The sequence below is a fragment of the Budorcas taxicolor genome, chromosome 14 (assembly GCF_023091745.1).
Source record: "Budorcas taxicolor isolate Tak-1 chromosome 14, Takin1.1, whole genome shotgun sequence".
Lineage (NCBI taxonomy): Eukaryota > Metazoa > Chordata > Mammalia > Artiodactyla > Bovidae > Budorcas > Budorcas taxicolor.
Window position 1 is genome coordinate 57,542,839 of NC_068923.1, and position 15,384 is coordinate 57,558,222.

Sequence of the window (15,384 nt, forward strand, 5' to 3'; positions counted from 1 at the left end):
TTTTGTATTTAAATATTCAAAGGTGAAAAATAATAATAAAAAAAGCTGGAGAAAAGAAATTGTAAGTATGCAGAGAGAATTCTAGGAGGTGAAGCTGACTGCTTTCTATACAGCCTTAAACCAACACGAACACATCCTAAAGCTCCATAAATACATAAACGTACAACTTCCTGGGTAATAAAGAACGGCATTCTTCCTGCGTTGGCTATATATTATACCTGTGAACGCTGCAAGCATACTGTCATGGACGGTCCCGTTGCCTTTGCCTGTTTGCCCCTGGACAGCTATAACTGAAGAGCACTTCTCTTATGATTCGTTGCAACAATGAATAATTCACTTTAAACTTAGGCTACAAATTGGCATCAGAGTAAGTTATTAAAATACATTCAAGCAAGCACATAAATCAATAAATGTTTATATCCAGGTCCATGCGTAGCACATTTTAAGAGGCACAAACAAAGAAGATCCATTGTGCAGGCATTTGTGTGTCCTTTCTTTCATTTGCTCACTCACTCGTACAATGATTAATCAGTGTCTATTTATAAAGCACTAGGTCCTTAGAAAATAGTTTCCTTAGTGAATTATTCAAAAGCTACATATCCATCCAGCAAGCCCCTCTCTCATCTCTGTGCACGTTTCTCTTTCTCTCTCTCAACAGGGGGAGGCGATATAATATAACATGGTGAGAAGGCAATGGCACCCCACTCCAGTACTCTTGCCTGGAAAATCCCATGGACGGAGGAATCTGGTAGGCTGCAGTCCATGGGGTCACAAAGAGTTGGACACGACTGAGAGACTTCACATTCACTTTCATGCATTGGAGAAGGAAATGGCAACCCACTCCAGTGTTCTTGCCTGGAGAATCCCAGGGATGGGGGAGCCTGGTGGGCTGTTGTCTATGGGGTTGCACAGAGTCGGACACGACTGAAGCGACTTAGCAGCAGCAGCAGCTCTGCCTCGCAGAGCAGTGTGGGGAGAAGGATGAAAGCGGATTATTACCCACGACTGAATAAAGGATGTAACTCACAGAAAATGTGTCAAAACTCCTGGCTCACCACCCTTCCACTAGAATCTGCAGAAAAGCTACTGAAAGTGAAAGTAATACTTTTTCCAAAAGTTCTGCTGGTGCACACAAAAAATGCCACAGTGAAAAGAAAGATCTGGTGTGTTTCTGAGTCAGATATTATAATACACTGTAATCCCCCAGGGCAAGGGCTCCGATTGTGTGGGCGGCCTTCACCTCTCAGAAACTTCTGCATGCAACTGAAGGAGCCACACAGGTCACAGCCCTGGCTGGGAGTGTGGCGGGAGCCCCTACCCTTGCAGGGGCCAGCAGTGTGTGTGAGAGGTGTCTACACACATATGACTTCTAGGTGGGATTATTCTTGTTTTAGAGAAAATCCACACCACTGTTAACTCTTGTCTCCTAGTCTCTTTCTGGTCTTCTGTCTCCATAATTCTGCCCATTTCTTCTGGCTTATCTACTATGAGACGCGACTGCCTTCCCCGCCGTGGGTGTTCATGGCTGTGCTCTCCGGTGTGCAGATAGACTACCTCTACCCCTCCCAGTGTGTGTAGCTAGCCCATTCCTCCCCGTCTGTGTAGATGCACATGTTTGGCTTTCATGTTGCTCCTTCCCAGTGGGGATGGGAGTGGAAGCCCTGTGCTAATGGTCCAGGGCTTTCCAAGAAGTAGAATGGACTTTCCTGCCCAAGGCTGGGCCCTCACACACTGGTTTCACTGAATTTAAATGCAGTGAGCAGGGGTCCTTCATGCAGTTCATCTTGAGCAGCGGAGCCATCCGCATCCTTATCAAAGGTTGAAGAATTCTCTCAAGAGTAGTGACAGGGGGAGATAAAACAAGGCACAGTGTCCGGGAAGTAAGGAGTCATCCTGAAAAGGAAGGGTCCCCCAAGGAGTGAGGCTTTCCTATACCTTACACTCTTTGCCAGGGTCCACGTGGAAAAGACAGTCCAAGGCTGATGCTGTTACTGGTCTTGGGGACCAGCTTCTGTGTGTGTGTGTTTAGTTGCTCAGTTGTGCCTGACTCTGCAATCTCACAGGCTGTAGCCCACCAGGCTCCTCTGTCCATAGAATTCTCTAGGCAAGAATACTGGAGTGGGTTGCCATTCCCTTCATCCAGGGGACCTTCCTGACCCAGGGGTTGGACCCAGGTGTCCTGTATTGAAGGTGGATTCTTTACCATTTGATCTACCAGGGAAGCCCATGGGGACCAACTTATTCTCTCCTAATTCCTTCAAGTAAGATGTCTCCTGAGCATCCTGAATCAAGCCATATCAGCAGAAATACACGAACAGTTTGGGGTGCTCTCTCAGGATTTTTTCAAGGAGATATTTAAGCTTATTTCTCTAATTCTCTTCCTACCTATTATGATAAAATTACATTCAATTATAGAATGCTGTCTTTTCAAACAGCATCCCATTGTCAGACTTCATGTGTAAATATTTTATGAGTTATTCAACATAGGGGAAAGCAGGACAATTCACTGACCTCAGTGAACACTTATTAAGACACCTGAATGTCCCACTAAGATGTGCTGCCAAAGATCATATTCGTGAAGTAGCAGGTTTAGCCTAACACTTGTACATCAACTCTTTCTCTTTTAGAATAGGCTTTACCGTTTGCTGCACTAGAACACCATTCATGACCAGCTATAATTATAGTATTGCTCTTTAAGAGCTTCCCAGGTGGCTTAGTGGGAGATGCCAATGCAGCAGACGCAGGTTTGATCCCTGGGTCGGGAAGATCCCCTTGCAGAAAGAAATGGCAACCCACTCCAGTATTCTTGCCTGGAGAATCCCATGGACAGAGGAGCCTGGAGGGCTCCAGTCCACGGGGTCGCAAAGAATTGAACACGACTTAGGGACAGAGCATGCATGTGCATATGGGCATACCCACCCACCCATCCACCCACACATTGCTCTATAAGAGGCACTGGGATCCTTCTACCCCTCAATTTCAGACTACTGTGGGAACTTGTCACTTGGCCTTAAGAAAGGTCGGTGCTTGAGTTTACAGGACTTCTGCTGGGGATTTTTTTAGAAGTTGTGCTGGATAATTACACTATTTTGGACTGAAAACTCCAAAATTTCTCATACTTTTATATCCATTCATTTCATGGTTTAATCAACAAGCGATTCGATCTTGAGAAAAATCCAAAGCCTTTAACTTTAAAAGCACATGCCACTTTCAACCGCAAGGGGGCAGTGTAATTCTATTCTCGGCCCTAATCAGCAGGCTTCTGGAGAGACCTGCTATTCTTGCTGTTGGTGCTTCTGCTGAGCATTTTAATTGTCTTCATTAGCCTAGACCATCAGCCACTCCGATCAAGCTCAACAAGGTAGAAAAATAAAAACTGGGTGAAATGAATGAAAGTTGCAGCCCAAATAATAACATGTGCATGCTCAGTCGTGTCCGACTCTGCGACCAGTCCGTGGGATTCTCCAGGCAAGAATACTGGAGTGGGTTGCCATTTCCCACTGCAGGGGATATTCCTGATCCAGCGATCGAACCCACATCTCTTGCGTCTCTTGCAGTGCAGGTGGATTCTTTACTACTGTGCCACCTGAGGAGCCCAAATATCAGCTATTTATTTCCTTAGCCAAACACATTTAACAGGGAGATTCTGATACCTGCAAATTCTGTAACTAATAATTGCGTCGAGTTGGGATGGCCCATGAGATTAGCTCGGAGAAGGCAACGGCACCCCACTCCAGGACTCTTGCCTGGAAAATTCCATGGACAGAGGAGCCTGGAGGGCTGCAGTCCATGGGGTCGCTAAGAGTCAGACACGACTGAGCAACTTCACTTTCACTTTTCACTTTCATGCACTGGAGAAGGAAATGGAAACCCACTCCAGTGTTCTTGCCTGGAGAATCCCAGGGACGGGGGGAGCCTGGTGGGTTGCCGTCTACGGGGTCGCATAGAGTTGGACACGACTGAAGCGACTTAGCAGCAGCAGCAGCAGCAGTGAGATTAGCTATGGCTCCTTTGAAGCTGGCTGAGGTCAGTAATGATGGTCATTATCATTTTACAGCTGTCCTAGTTGACTCATAATTACACATGATGGGAACCACCTCCACGCATGACCCCTCACTGATGCTGAAATAAGGAGATCGAGGGCCCATCCCCATGGATACGCCTCCTTCCTGGTTGTCACCAGGTGTGGGAACCATGCAGTAAAATGACACTTTACAAGCAACAGATTAATCAGACACATTTAACAAGGGCTGAGGACTGAAATTCTCTGCTGGGTTTCTGTCCTATGAAGCAGTTGGAGGTGCACAGGCTGCGGTGGCAAGAAGCCCTCCACAGAATTCTCCCGTTCCCTGAAAGACTCTGAAGCTAAAGTATCTGAATTGAGGTCACTTTCTCTTCAGACTAAAGGGGCCCTGCTGTCGGTAAGTTGTGTACACTGAACTCCACAGGAGAGTCAAACAGGACTGCTGTGAACAAGGAGTCATCTCAGGCAACGTCTGCTGTCCATGGGGGCCCTGCTAAGACCCAAGGGTCTCTGCCAAACCAGTTGCTGTAAAGATCATCCTGCTTCTCTCTTTCCCTGAGTCAGGCGGAAACACACCCAAAGAGCAGAAGACAGCAAAGGTCTCCAGGGTGAGATTTTCTTGATGGTTTTCCTGAATCATTTCACCATCACTCTGGAGCAGTATCTTGACATTTCTTCCTTCAGCAACTTGGAGCACAAGAGAAACACTTGATGTCAGCAAACTGGCCCTGCCATCAAGGTTCGCTGCTGCTGCTGCTGCTGCTGCAGGAAGACCCGAGCGTTCATCCCCAGGGCAGGTTATCAATCTTGCAGGCCATCTGTCAGCCTAACCTGATTTCATCCTGTACACACCAAACCTATTGATCCCCACAGGAAATGGGAAATCTATCCCTCTGAGGGGTGTGTGTGTGTGTGTGTGTGTGTGTGTGTGTGTGTCTCATTTCCAAAATACACTAAACTTACATTACAGAATATAGTTTACTGCTTATCAAAGTCCTGCCACAATTTTGCTTTTGCCTTGAGAAAAGCCAAAAGGCGAGTGACTTTGGTGGTTAAGGAATGCCTTCTGTGGTTACTGTTCTTCATATCCTGACTTGGAAACCAATTCCCAAGGTTCATTTATTTTCAAACGTAAATCTCATGAGAGAACAGGAGAGGAGGAAGGGGGAGAGAGAATGATTTTGACAGACTGGGTGAGGAGCGCAGGTAAGGGGTCTTCAATTTGCATAAGCAAGTTCTCTGGAAGGAATGATGCTAAAGCTGAAACTCCAGTACTTTGGCCACCTCATGCGAAGAGTTGACTCATTGGAAAAGACTTTGATGCTGGGAGGGATTGGGGGCAGGAGGAGAAGGGGACGACAGAGGATGAGATGACTGGATGGCATCACCGACTTGATGGACGTGAGTCTGAGTGAACTCCAGGAGATGGTAATGGACAGGGAGGCCTGGCGTGCTGCGATTCATGGGGTGGCAAAGAGTCGGACACGACTGAGCGACTGAACTGAACTGAATGGTCTTTTTACAAAGTGTGCAGTTGGACCTTTTGGCTCTGTTTCTTCCTGTCTTGCATGTTTGCTCTGCTGATCTGAATTAAAAGTTCCCTGAGGGCAGACACATATCCATCTCACATCCCACCATATTCTCAATGTCTCCATGAGCTGGAATATAGGACCCAGTCCAGAAATTTTTACGTTTCTGCGAAAGGAAGATTCCCCACCTGACTCTCAAATGGCAGGAATTTATCAGGTCAGGAAGAAAAGAAGAATTAGAAGAGATGAGCACACCAAGCCAACAATCAAGTAAGCCAAGGGTTTAACTGGCAAATCCTCAGTTCTGGAATGATCAGAGACACCTGCCTTCTTTGTACTCTCACTGAAGCACCTGGATGGTTCTTGACAAAGGCCTTCAGAGATGGTAAGAATTAGAAGAAGAAATTCTTTTTCTCAGTCTTCTCAAATGAAGCCGAGGGATACGAGGAGTTCAGAAGCTGGCCGGCCCGCCTGCCTAGCTGGTGGGGAATCTCCATGGTGCGGCCTCCATCCTACACACGAGCAACTGGCTTCTCCCCACATGCCCCCTCAGGGCCCTGAAGGGGCCAGGCTTGAAATAAAAAACGCAGCCATCTCCACCGTGTTCATAACCCGCAGGTGTCCACCTGGCTGGGACAAGCACAGACAGGTGAGGATGTGGGAGCCCTGCCATCTTCCTGGGGAGCTCAGCTTCATGCTACTGTGACTGGTTTTCAGTACCGGAGAGAAGAACACTCATTCTCTGCTGGTTTGCCCACTGCTCACTCCCAGTTTCATCACCGTGGGCCTTCCTTCCACGGGACCTAGAGCACTTTGCAGCCTGGCACCATCTGCTTTGCTGGAGCCCGGTGGGGATGTGGTGTTTACACACAGGGCTGGTTTACAGAGATGAGGACTTTTATTTATTTCTATTTTTATAATGTATTTTGTTAAAGTACAGTTGATTTACAGTGTTAATTTCCACTGTACAACAAAGTGATATAGATACACACACACACACACATTCTTTTTCATATTCTTTTCCATTATGGTCTATCCCAGGATATCGAATATAGTTCCTTGTACTACACACTAGGACCTTGTGGTTTATCCATTCTCTATATTATAATTTGTATCTACTAATCCCAAACTCCTAATCCAGCCTTCCCCCCCCCCGCCCCCCCCTTGGCAGCCACAAGTCTGTTTTCCATATGAGGTCAGGACTTTTAGATCTCACTCTGTTAAGCACCACGTTGCACCTTTTATTTGGTTTCGGATGCTCGGGGGATGTCAGCCGCTGTTTTTCATAACAGTAAAAGACCTAACCAAGAAAACCCCCGCAACCTCTTTGTTGAGAGGTTCAGAAATTCACCACGTGACATAAATGCCTCTCAAATCCTCCACTCATGGATCATGATATTTAAAAGATCAGATTCATTTAACACTTGGACTGAGGTTGGCCCACTAATTATGCATGCTCTAGTGTCTGTCACACCCCAGTTGGCTTTTACCAAGCCCTCACCTAACCCGGCTACCGCACGCAGACGGTACAACAAAGGATGCTTACCCTGGGACGAGGGAAACTTCAGGATGGAAGAAGAGGAATTTCAGAGATCAGAATGAATTTAAGCCACGTCCCAGAGGAACCCTAGTTCATAGTGCTGGCTTCCTTGTGAGTTAAGATCAACCACACCCTCTGATGTACCCGGATGTGAGCGCACTGACTTAATATTATGCCCAGGCACTAGCAAGACGACAGCTCGACTTACTCCTCAGCGGTTAACATATCAGGGCCATCTTTTACTCTCATATTGCCCACATTAAAAACAAATAATTTTACTTAGTTTTGGCTGTGCTGGGTCTTTGTTGATGTGCGGGTTTTCCTCTAGCTGCGGAGAGTGGGGGCTACTCTCGAGCTGTGGTGTGCTTGCTTCTCACTGTGGCGGTGGCTACTCTAATTGGGGAGCAGGGTCTTAGGGCATTCAGGCTTCACGAGGTGAGGCACATGGGCTCAATAGTTGTGGCCCATGAGATCTTCCTGGACCAGGGATCGCACCTGTGTCTCCCGCACTGGCAGGCAGATTCTGTACCACTGAGCCACCAGAGAAGCCCTCATCTTTCCTACATTTTAAAAACATTAAGGATTCTTTAGAATATAAAACTGGTCAACAAAATATGTTTCACTGACTTCTAGAAAGCAAAAATCTGCAAAAAAACATCCCTGCAGGTTACTTGTCAGTGTTCCCGGAAACTACTCAGGGCTGGGGAGACAGAGCAACGGCTTGATCAGAATGAGTCAGAACTCGTTATTTGAAAATGTATGTTCTCAAGGCTCACCATCAAGGCTTTCTGCTGGAAGGGTGTGGGCAGTGGGTGCCGATACTCAAGGAGTATGGCTCCCCAAGCCCCTTGTAGAAGAAGCGACAAGGTCATGGTCTTTGCAGAGCAGAGCTTCTCAAATGGGGGTCCTGGAGCAGAAGCCTCATCATCACCTGGGAACTCATTAAAAATGCAGAATTCTGGACCTTCCCTGAGGCTTATGAATCAGAAAGTCTGGGGTGAGGCTGGGCAAGCTCTGTTTTCGCAAGCCCTCCAGGTGACGTGATGCATGCTGAAACTGGAGGAGACAGTTCTAGGACAGTACCTACTGCCTCTCCAGAACACCTGGGGATCTTGGTAAGCTGCAGATTCTGAATTCTGTAGGATATTATTATTATTTCTTTTAGTTTTAATATTTTTTAATTGGGGCTTCCTAGGTGGTGCTTGGAGAAGGAAATGGCAACCCACTCCAGTATTCTTGCCTGGAGAATCCCGTGAAGAGGAGCCTGGTGGGCTACAGTCTGTAGGGTCACAAAGAATTGGACATGACTAAAGTGGCTTAGCACACACACAGCACACACAATTAAAGTACAGTTGATTTACAATGTTGTGTTAATTTCTGCTATACAGCAAAGTGACTCAGTTTTATAGAGATATATATATATATATACGTTTTTCATATTCTTTTCCATTATGGCTCATCTTAGGATATTGAATATAGTTCTCTCTGCTATACAGTAGGACCTTGTTTATCCATTCTACGCATAGAAGCTTGCACCTGCTAACCCTGACTTCCCACCCCATGCCCAACCCTCTCCCCCTTGGTAACCACCAGTCTGCTCTCTTATATTCCTCTGAGTCCTGCATTTCTGCCTGGCCCACAGGCAAGGTCTCGGCTGCTGGTCTGAGGGTCATGGATGAGTAATTCTAGTGCAGATTCCCTCTTCCTTAGCTAGGGTTGAAGGGTCATCCAGCCAGATCCCTGTGCTGAAACCTGACCGTCATCTTACTCAGAGTTATGTGAGATGAAGTCAGAGCTCCAGTGTCTCTGGAGACTTCTTGATTCCCACAGAAGCGCCCACACACAAGGCTGCTCTCTCCAGAGTCTAATGAGATGGCAGCGAGTAGACCAGTTGCTGGTGCGTGGAGTCACAGACCCAGCTCCCACTCCATTCCTTCCCACAGCATCGCTGTGTGGCCTGAAATGAGCCCAAACCTCTTGTGCCTCCGTTTCTCTTTCTGAAAAGTGAGGTCACTTACAAGGTTTCTTTCCATCTCTGAGATCCTTTTATAAAAGAAGTTGTGATTCCTAAGCTCTGAGACACAAATCCTCAGTGGGATCAATAGCTTGAACTCCCCAGGAAGCACAGTCTTAGCGATTCATGGAAAACATGACGAGGTCACACATGTCTGGAGGGGACATCACGGGTGGACTTTTTTCTGGCTGCCCTGAGTCTTGGTTGCGGCACGTCCTTTCTCTGGTTTCAGGGTGCGGCGGCTTCTCTTGTTGTGGAGCACGGGCTCCAGAAGGGCTCTGAAGTTGTGGTGCACAGGCTTAGTCACCCCTCAGCATGTGGGATCCTAGTCCCCCGACCAGGGATTGAACCTGTGTCCCCTGCATTGGATAATGGATTCTTATTTTTTTTTTTTTTTGGAAAAAAAACAAAACAAAACTTTACTGAGTCACAGCCAGCTGTAAACATGTCACTGTGAGAGCACATGGATGGTGGATTCTTAACCACTGGCCCACCAGGGAAGTTCCCCCTCATGTGAGGTCTTTAAGGTCAGTGTCCAGGGTCAGAAGTAAATTCCGACAAGCCCTGAAACATCAACAGCACTTCTGACAACACTGGGCTTCCCAGGTGGCACAGCAGGTAGAGAATCCGCCTGCCGATGCAGGAGAAGCAAGAGAGGTGGGTTCGATCCCTGGGTCAGGAAGGTCCTCTGGAGGAGGAAACGGCAACCCACTCCAGTAGTCTTGCCTGGAGAACCCCACAGACAGAGGAGCCTGGCGTGGTATATATACTCCATGGGGTCACAGAGAGTCAGACACGACGGAGCACGCTCGCATGCTGGGAACACCAGCACTGCACACTGGCTGTAGGGCTGACGGAGAAGTCTCTTCATGTTCTCATTAATGTCCAGTTGATACATTTACACAGTTACGATTCATATTTATAAAAGTCTTTCAACAAAACGTGAGGATCAAATCAAAATATGAAGATGGCACACACAGGTATGGAAAGAGAAGATGCTGCTGCTGGAAGCTGCAGAGGCTTTTTAAGGCATTTGCCCCGAATTAGGAAAATCTTACAGAGAAAAGTTTGAAAGTGACCCATCTAATTTCCAGTCTCAGTACTGGATAAGCCTGAGGTGATTCCAAAGTGACAGAACATCCTGGAGACTTTCTCTGTCCCTATTATTGAAGATGCTCAGCTCTTTGAGTTGGTTTCATTGGTCTCTTGACCTCCAACAGTTCTTACTCTTTGATTCTAAGGCACAAGCTGTATTTTACTCTTTGACACTCCATAATTCATTGAATGAATAATTGGTAAATATCTACTCTGTGACAAGCACTGCTTCATCTTCTAATCACACCTTGAGTATGAGATGACACTGGGCTGATGCAATTCAGTTGTAAAATTCAACTGGCAAGAGGTCAAAAATCTCTAGAATTAAGTATCTAATACATAGGGCTTCCCTAGTCGCTCAGATGGTAAAGAATCTGCCTGCAATGCAGGATACCCAGGTTGGATCCCTGGTTGGGAAGATTCCCTGGAGAAGGAAGTGGCTACCCACTGCAGTATTCTTGCCTGGAGAATCCCACGGACAGAGAAGCCTGGTGGGCTGCAGTCTCTGGGGTCGCAAAGAGTCGAACACGACTGAGCAACTAACACTTTCATTTTTCCTAATACAGCGATATATTTTGATTAAAGATGAAAAACAATTTACCATTGAATTCCAAGCATGGGAAGTTAGCAAAAAACAGAGCCAGAAGTCCTTTCACTTCCACCATGTTGCATGAGAAGCCACACCTAGTTGCAATAATTGTAGCGTGATTCTGTTCGGCTTGGCAGCAGAGGCACCACCGCATTAATGCAGCTGCAGTGCCCTTGGACTGATGTTGTTTCAAGCTGAGAACTGCCCTCATTGTGTCTAGTGGATTCCAAAGACAGCCCTTGCATGCTCACAGGGTGGACAGGTCTGCTTCCAGGCGCCCACGCACACACTCATCACAGTCAGGGTCAGCCAGCCACTGAGGATGGGTCAGATTCAAGGACCTGGGAGGGCACCTGTAAAGACTAACCCCCCCTTCTGCTGACCCCTCACCCGGAATGGAAGAAAACAGCTTTCACTTTACAGTAGCAAAGCTTAAAAAAAAAAAAAAAGATGTTCAGGAAAGAAGTGGCGCGTGCATTTAAAATCCCATTAAGGCATATGTGATGGAGCGGAGCAAGTCACCTGGGGAGGAGAAGGGAGGGAGGAAGAAGGTGAGAGGGCTGAGGGCAGAGCGCAGACGCGCTGTGTGTGGAGGGGGCAGGGTGACCAGACTCCGCGCTTTTCTGGAATTCTCTTCGGCTTTACCACTCTGTCTACAGCTGACCTTACTCCGTGGGTTACTTTGGGAGTTTAAGAATGGTGTCTGTATGTACACGATACTTCAGTACATCTGTTTTCTTCTCCTCCTTTGCTCAACTTTGGGAAGATGCCACTCTGTTGATGGAGGTAGGGGAGGTGAGTGTACGAGAATAGAAACCCCTGTGGAGATCCTGTTCTTACAAAGTGAGTAAACATGGAAACTGTCACGTTCTTTGGACGAGGTCCCTGTTCATTAAAAAGGCCGTTAATATCATGACAGCCGAACACACTTCGAGCCAGATACAAAAGGCAACATGGAGTATTTCAGAAAATGTGGTAAGAAGATTTAAGATGTCACACACAACACACACATCCACACACAACGGACTATTACTCAGCTGCAAACAAGAAGGAAATAATGCCATTTGTGGCAACATGGATGGACCTAGGTATTATCATCAGGCTAAGTGAAGTAACTCAGAGAAGGACAAATACATGCTATCGCTTACATGTGGAATCTAAAAAATAATACAAACGAACCTGTATACAGAGTAGAATCAGACTCACAGACAGAGAAAACAAACTTACAGTTACCAACACGGAAAGCAGGGGTTGAGGGGGGATAAATTAGGAGTTTGGGATTAACAAAGATGTACCGCTAAGTGTAAAATAGATTAGCAACAAAGATTTACTGCGTAGCACAGAGAAGTAGAAAACAATCTGAAAAAAACCCATATATAGCTGAATCACTTTGCTGTACATCTGAAACTAATACAATATTGCATATTGACTATATTTCAATTGAAAAAGCTTGTTTCAAAATAAAAGGCAATACGGGGTAAACTGCAGGGTCCTGAGTAGAGACATGACAAGTATATCTCACTCATGAGCACGAGAATGTTTTCTGAACTTTGATGGCTGAGCGTTCTGACTAGGGCCCTACTGAACAACTAGCCTTGACTGGTATCAGAGGGCGTGGCCTCCAGGCCTCCATCTATCAGCCCCACTGGTCTCACGTGGCTTCCTTCTCAGGCCACATGACAGCATCAACCATTGTACAGACTCCGCCCCCCAGGACTCCTCGGTCCGCTCACAACACCTGGGACACGTGTTACACTGATGATGCCCAGGCCTGACCCTCAGATATTCTGGCAGATATTCAAGGCCCAGGGGCTTCCCTGGTGGCTCAGAGGGTAAAGTGTCTGCCTACAATGCAGGAGACCTGGGTTTGATCCCTGGGTCGGGAAGATCCCCTGGAGAAGGAAATGGCAACCCATTCCAATACTCTTGCCTGAAAAATCGCATAGACAGAGAAGCCTGGTAGGCTACAGTCCATGGGGTTGCAAAGAGTCGAACACGACTGAGCAGCTTCACTTCACTATTCAAGGCCCAAGAATTTGTATTTTTAACGTGTGTCCTAAGTGATCCTGAAGTAAGCAGTTCACTGAAAACCCTGGGCTCAGAATTTGTTACAAGCCCGAAGGGAATCCCAGTGAGGTGGGAGATACTTTTCAAGTCTTTAGACATTCAGAATTACTCAAAACTAACATAACATTGGAAAAGACCCTGATGCTGGGAGGGATTGGGGGCAGGAGGAGAAGGGGAAGACAGAAGATGAGACGGCTGGATGGCATCACTGACTCGATGGACGTGAGCCTGAGTGAATTCTGGGAGCTGGTGATGGACAGCGAGGCCTGGCATGCTGCAGTTCATGGGGTTGCAAAGAGTCAGACATGACTGAGCGACTGAACTGAACTGAACATAGCATTTGGCCAGGGGAATCATTGTAGACGGAATTAGGAAAGAGTGAGAGGAACATCTGTATGAATATGGCTTCTACAAGCTGTATCATTTTCATTGGCTCATCCTAGGAAAGGAAAAATCTATTCCTCTGTTGGAGTCCCAGCGGGCAGGGGTAGTGGAATTCTGAAATCCACTGGGAGCCCTGTGCAGGGCATTTTCCTCCTTACAATGCCACGTAGCTAATGTGATTATAAGACCTAATGAACTGAGACTAATGCAATTTTGAAAATCTTCATAGCTAATGAAAATCACATCTTCTCCCTTAAGATTCCCCCCTCTTTTTTTCCTGTTTGTAAATCATGAATGAAATGAAGTCATGGGTTAAGGCTGTGTTTAGGATAAGTCTTTTATAATTTGTACTTTGACATTTTAAACGTCACAGTGGTCTCCAAGTGGAAGGGTTACATTTGAAATTTACATTAGATGCCAATAAAATATAAACTTTTTGGAGAGACCTAGAATATGGATTTATAACACTGATATTTAAAAGAGAGTTGTTTTTCCTGCTAGTTCAAAGAATTTTGTATGTCACGGTGTCAGTGTGTCACTCTGCCTCAATTTTCATTTTTTTTTCTTCTTGAAATTAGAGAGCAATAAAATGAGAGCTAATATCAGGGTATGGCTTTGACCTCACGCCACTGCTCTGTCCTATGTTTTTACCCTTTTTGGGGAAGGAACATTTCAAAGGCATAAAATTGAGAAGTAGAGGAGTGGCCTAAGGTGAAATGGAAGATTGGGAGAGGTACACCTTATGCACTGTGGTAAATTCAGGAAACGGTCCCAGCCACCTCTACCCAACTGACCAAGTTACTCAATTTTAACTGTTATTTGTTAATAAAAGAAACACGGATATTTATGGAGTATGCGTGCATGATAAGTCGCTTCAGTTGTGTCCAGCTCTTTGCGACCCTATGGACTGCAGTCCACCAAGCTCCTCTGTCCACAGGGATTCTCCAGGTAATACCGGAATGGGTTGCCATGCCCTCCTCTGGGGCATCTTCCCGACCCAGGAATCAAACCCATGTCTCTCATGTCTTCTGCATTAGCAGGCAGGTTCTTTACCACTAGTGCCACCTGGGAAGCCCAGGTAAAACTATTCAGAACTTAAAAAATGGAATGTGGGAACTCAAAGAAACGTCGCACCTGGAGTCGAAAATTTGCATTTACTCTTCTCCACCGCTGAGACTGTGAGCAGCTCTGATGACCTTAGCGTGTGAGGGATGTCTCCCGAGTGTGCACTGCGTAGCCATAACAGCAGCTCTGTAGATGTGGATTGTGGAAATAGAACAGTGGGCTTTGATCCTGAGAAAGTCACTGTTTATTTCTCATGCTTCTACTATAGGAAAACGTCAAGAAAAACATACTTAGAAAATGGAACAATAAGGTGTGTTTTCTGGACAAGAGGAAAACTCATTTAGAAAAATCGAAGTAGTCACACCTATTTATTGCTATTGGGAAATAAGTTAGCAGTTATCATTTTAGTTCATTAAATTAAAAAAATCTAAGCCAAGTGGCTTCATTCCAGTTCTTTTGGTAAACAATTATTTCTAATGGTTATGTGATTTCTCAACACTAATTATAAAACAGTACATTATTATACTTCAAATTTAAGAGAGTCTTTTTTACATTACTTTTCTTAAGCCTTTCTCCAAGCTCTCTGAAATCCTAATTCATCCAGTTTTTTAATACATTGTCATGTTCCTCATATTACATTAGGAACAAGCAAATTTTAGTGACACCTGGTCCACTGGCAGCCACTGACACATTGTGCTTCATCTTACTGAGAACATGACTGAGAATAATCATATGTGTGATATATATGATAATCATATGTAGAATATATTAATATTTATTAATATATACATATATGTGTGTATATCTAATTATGGTCTTGGTTTGCATTTCTTTCATGACTAGTGATGTCAAGCACTCTCATATACCTGTGGGCATCTCTATGTCTTTGCTGGAGAAATTTCTGTTCAGGCATTTAGTCCATTTTTTAATTGAGCTCTTTTACTACTGAGTTATAGGAGTTCCTGATATACTCTGGAATATAATATAGTGCAATACGGAATAATATAATATACTATGGAATATAATGTATTCTGGAGCTCCTTTCCAGATATAAAGTTGGTAAATATTTCCTCCCTT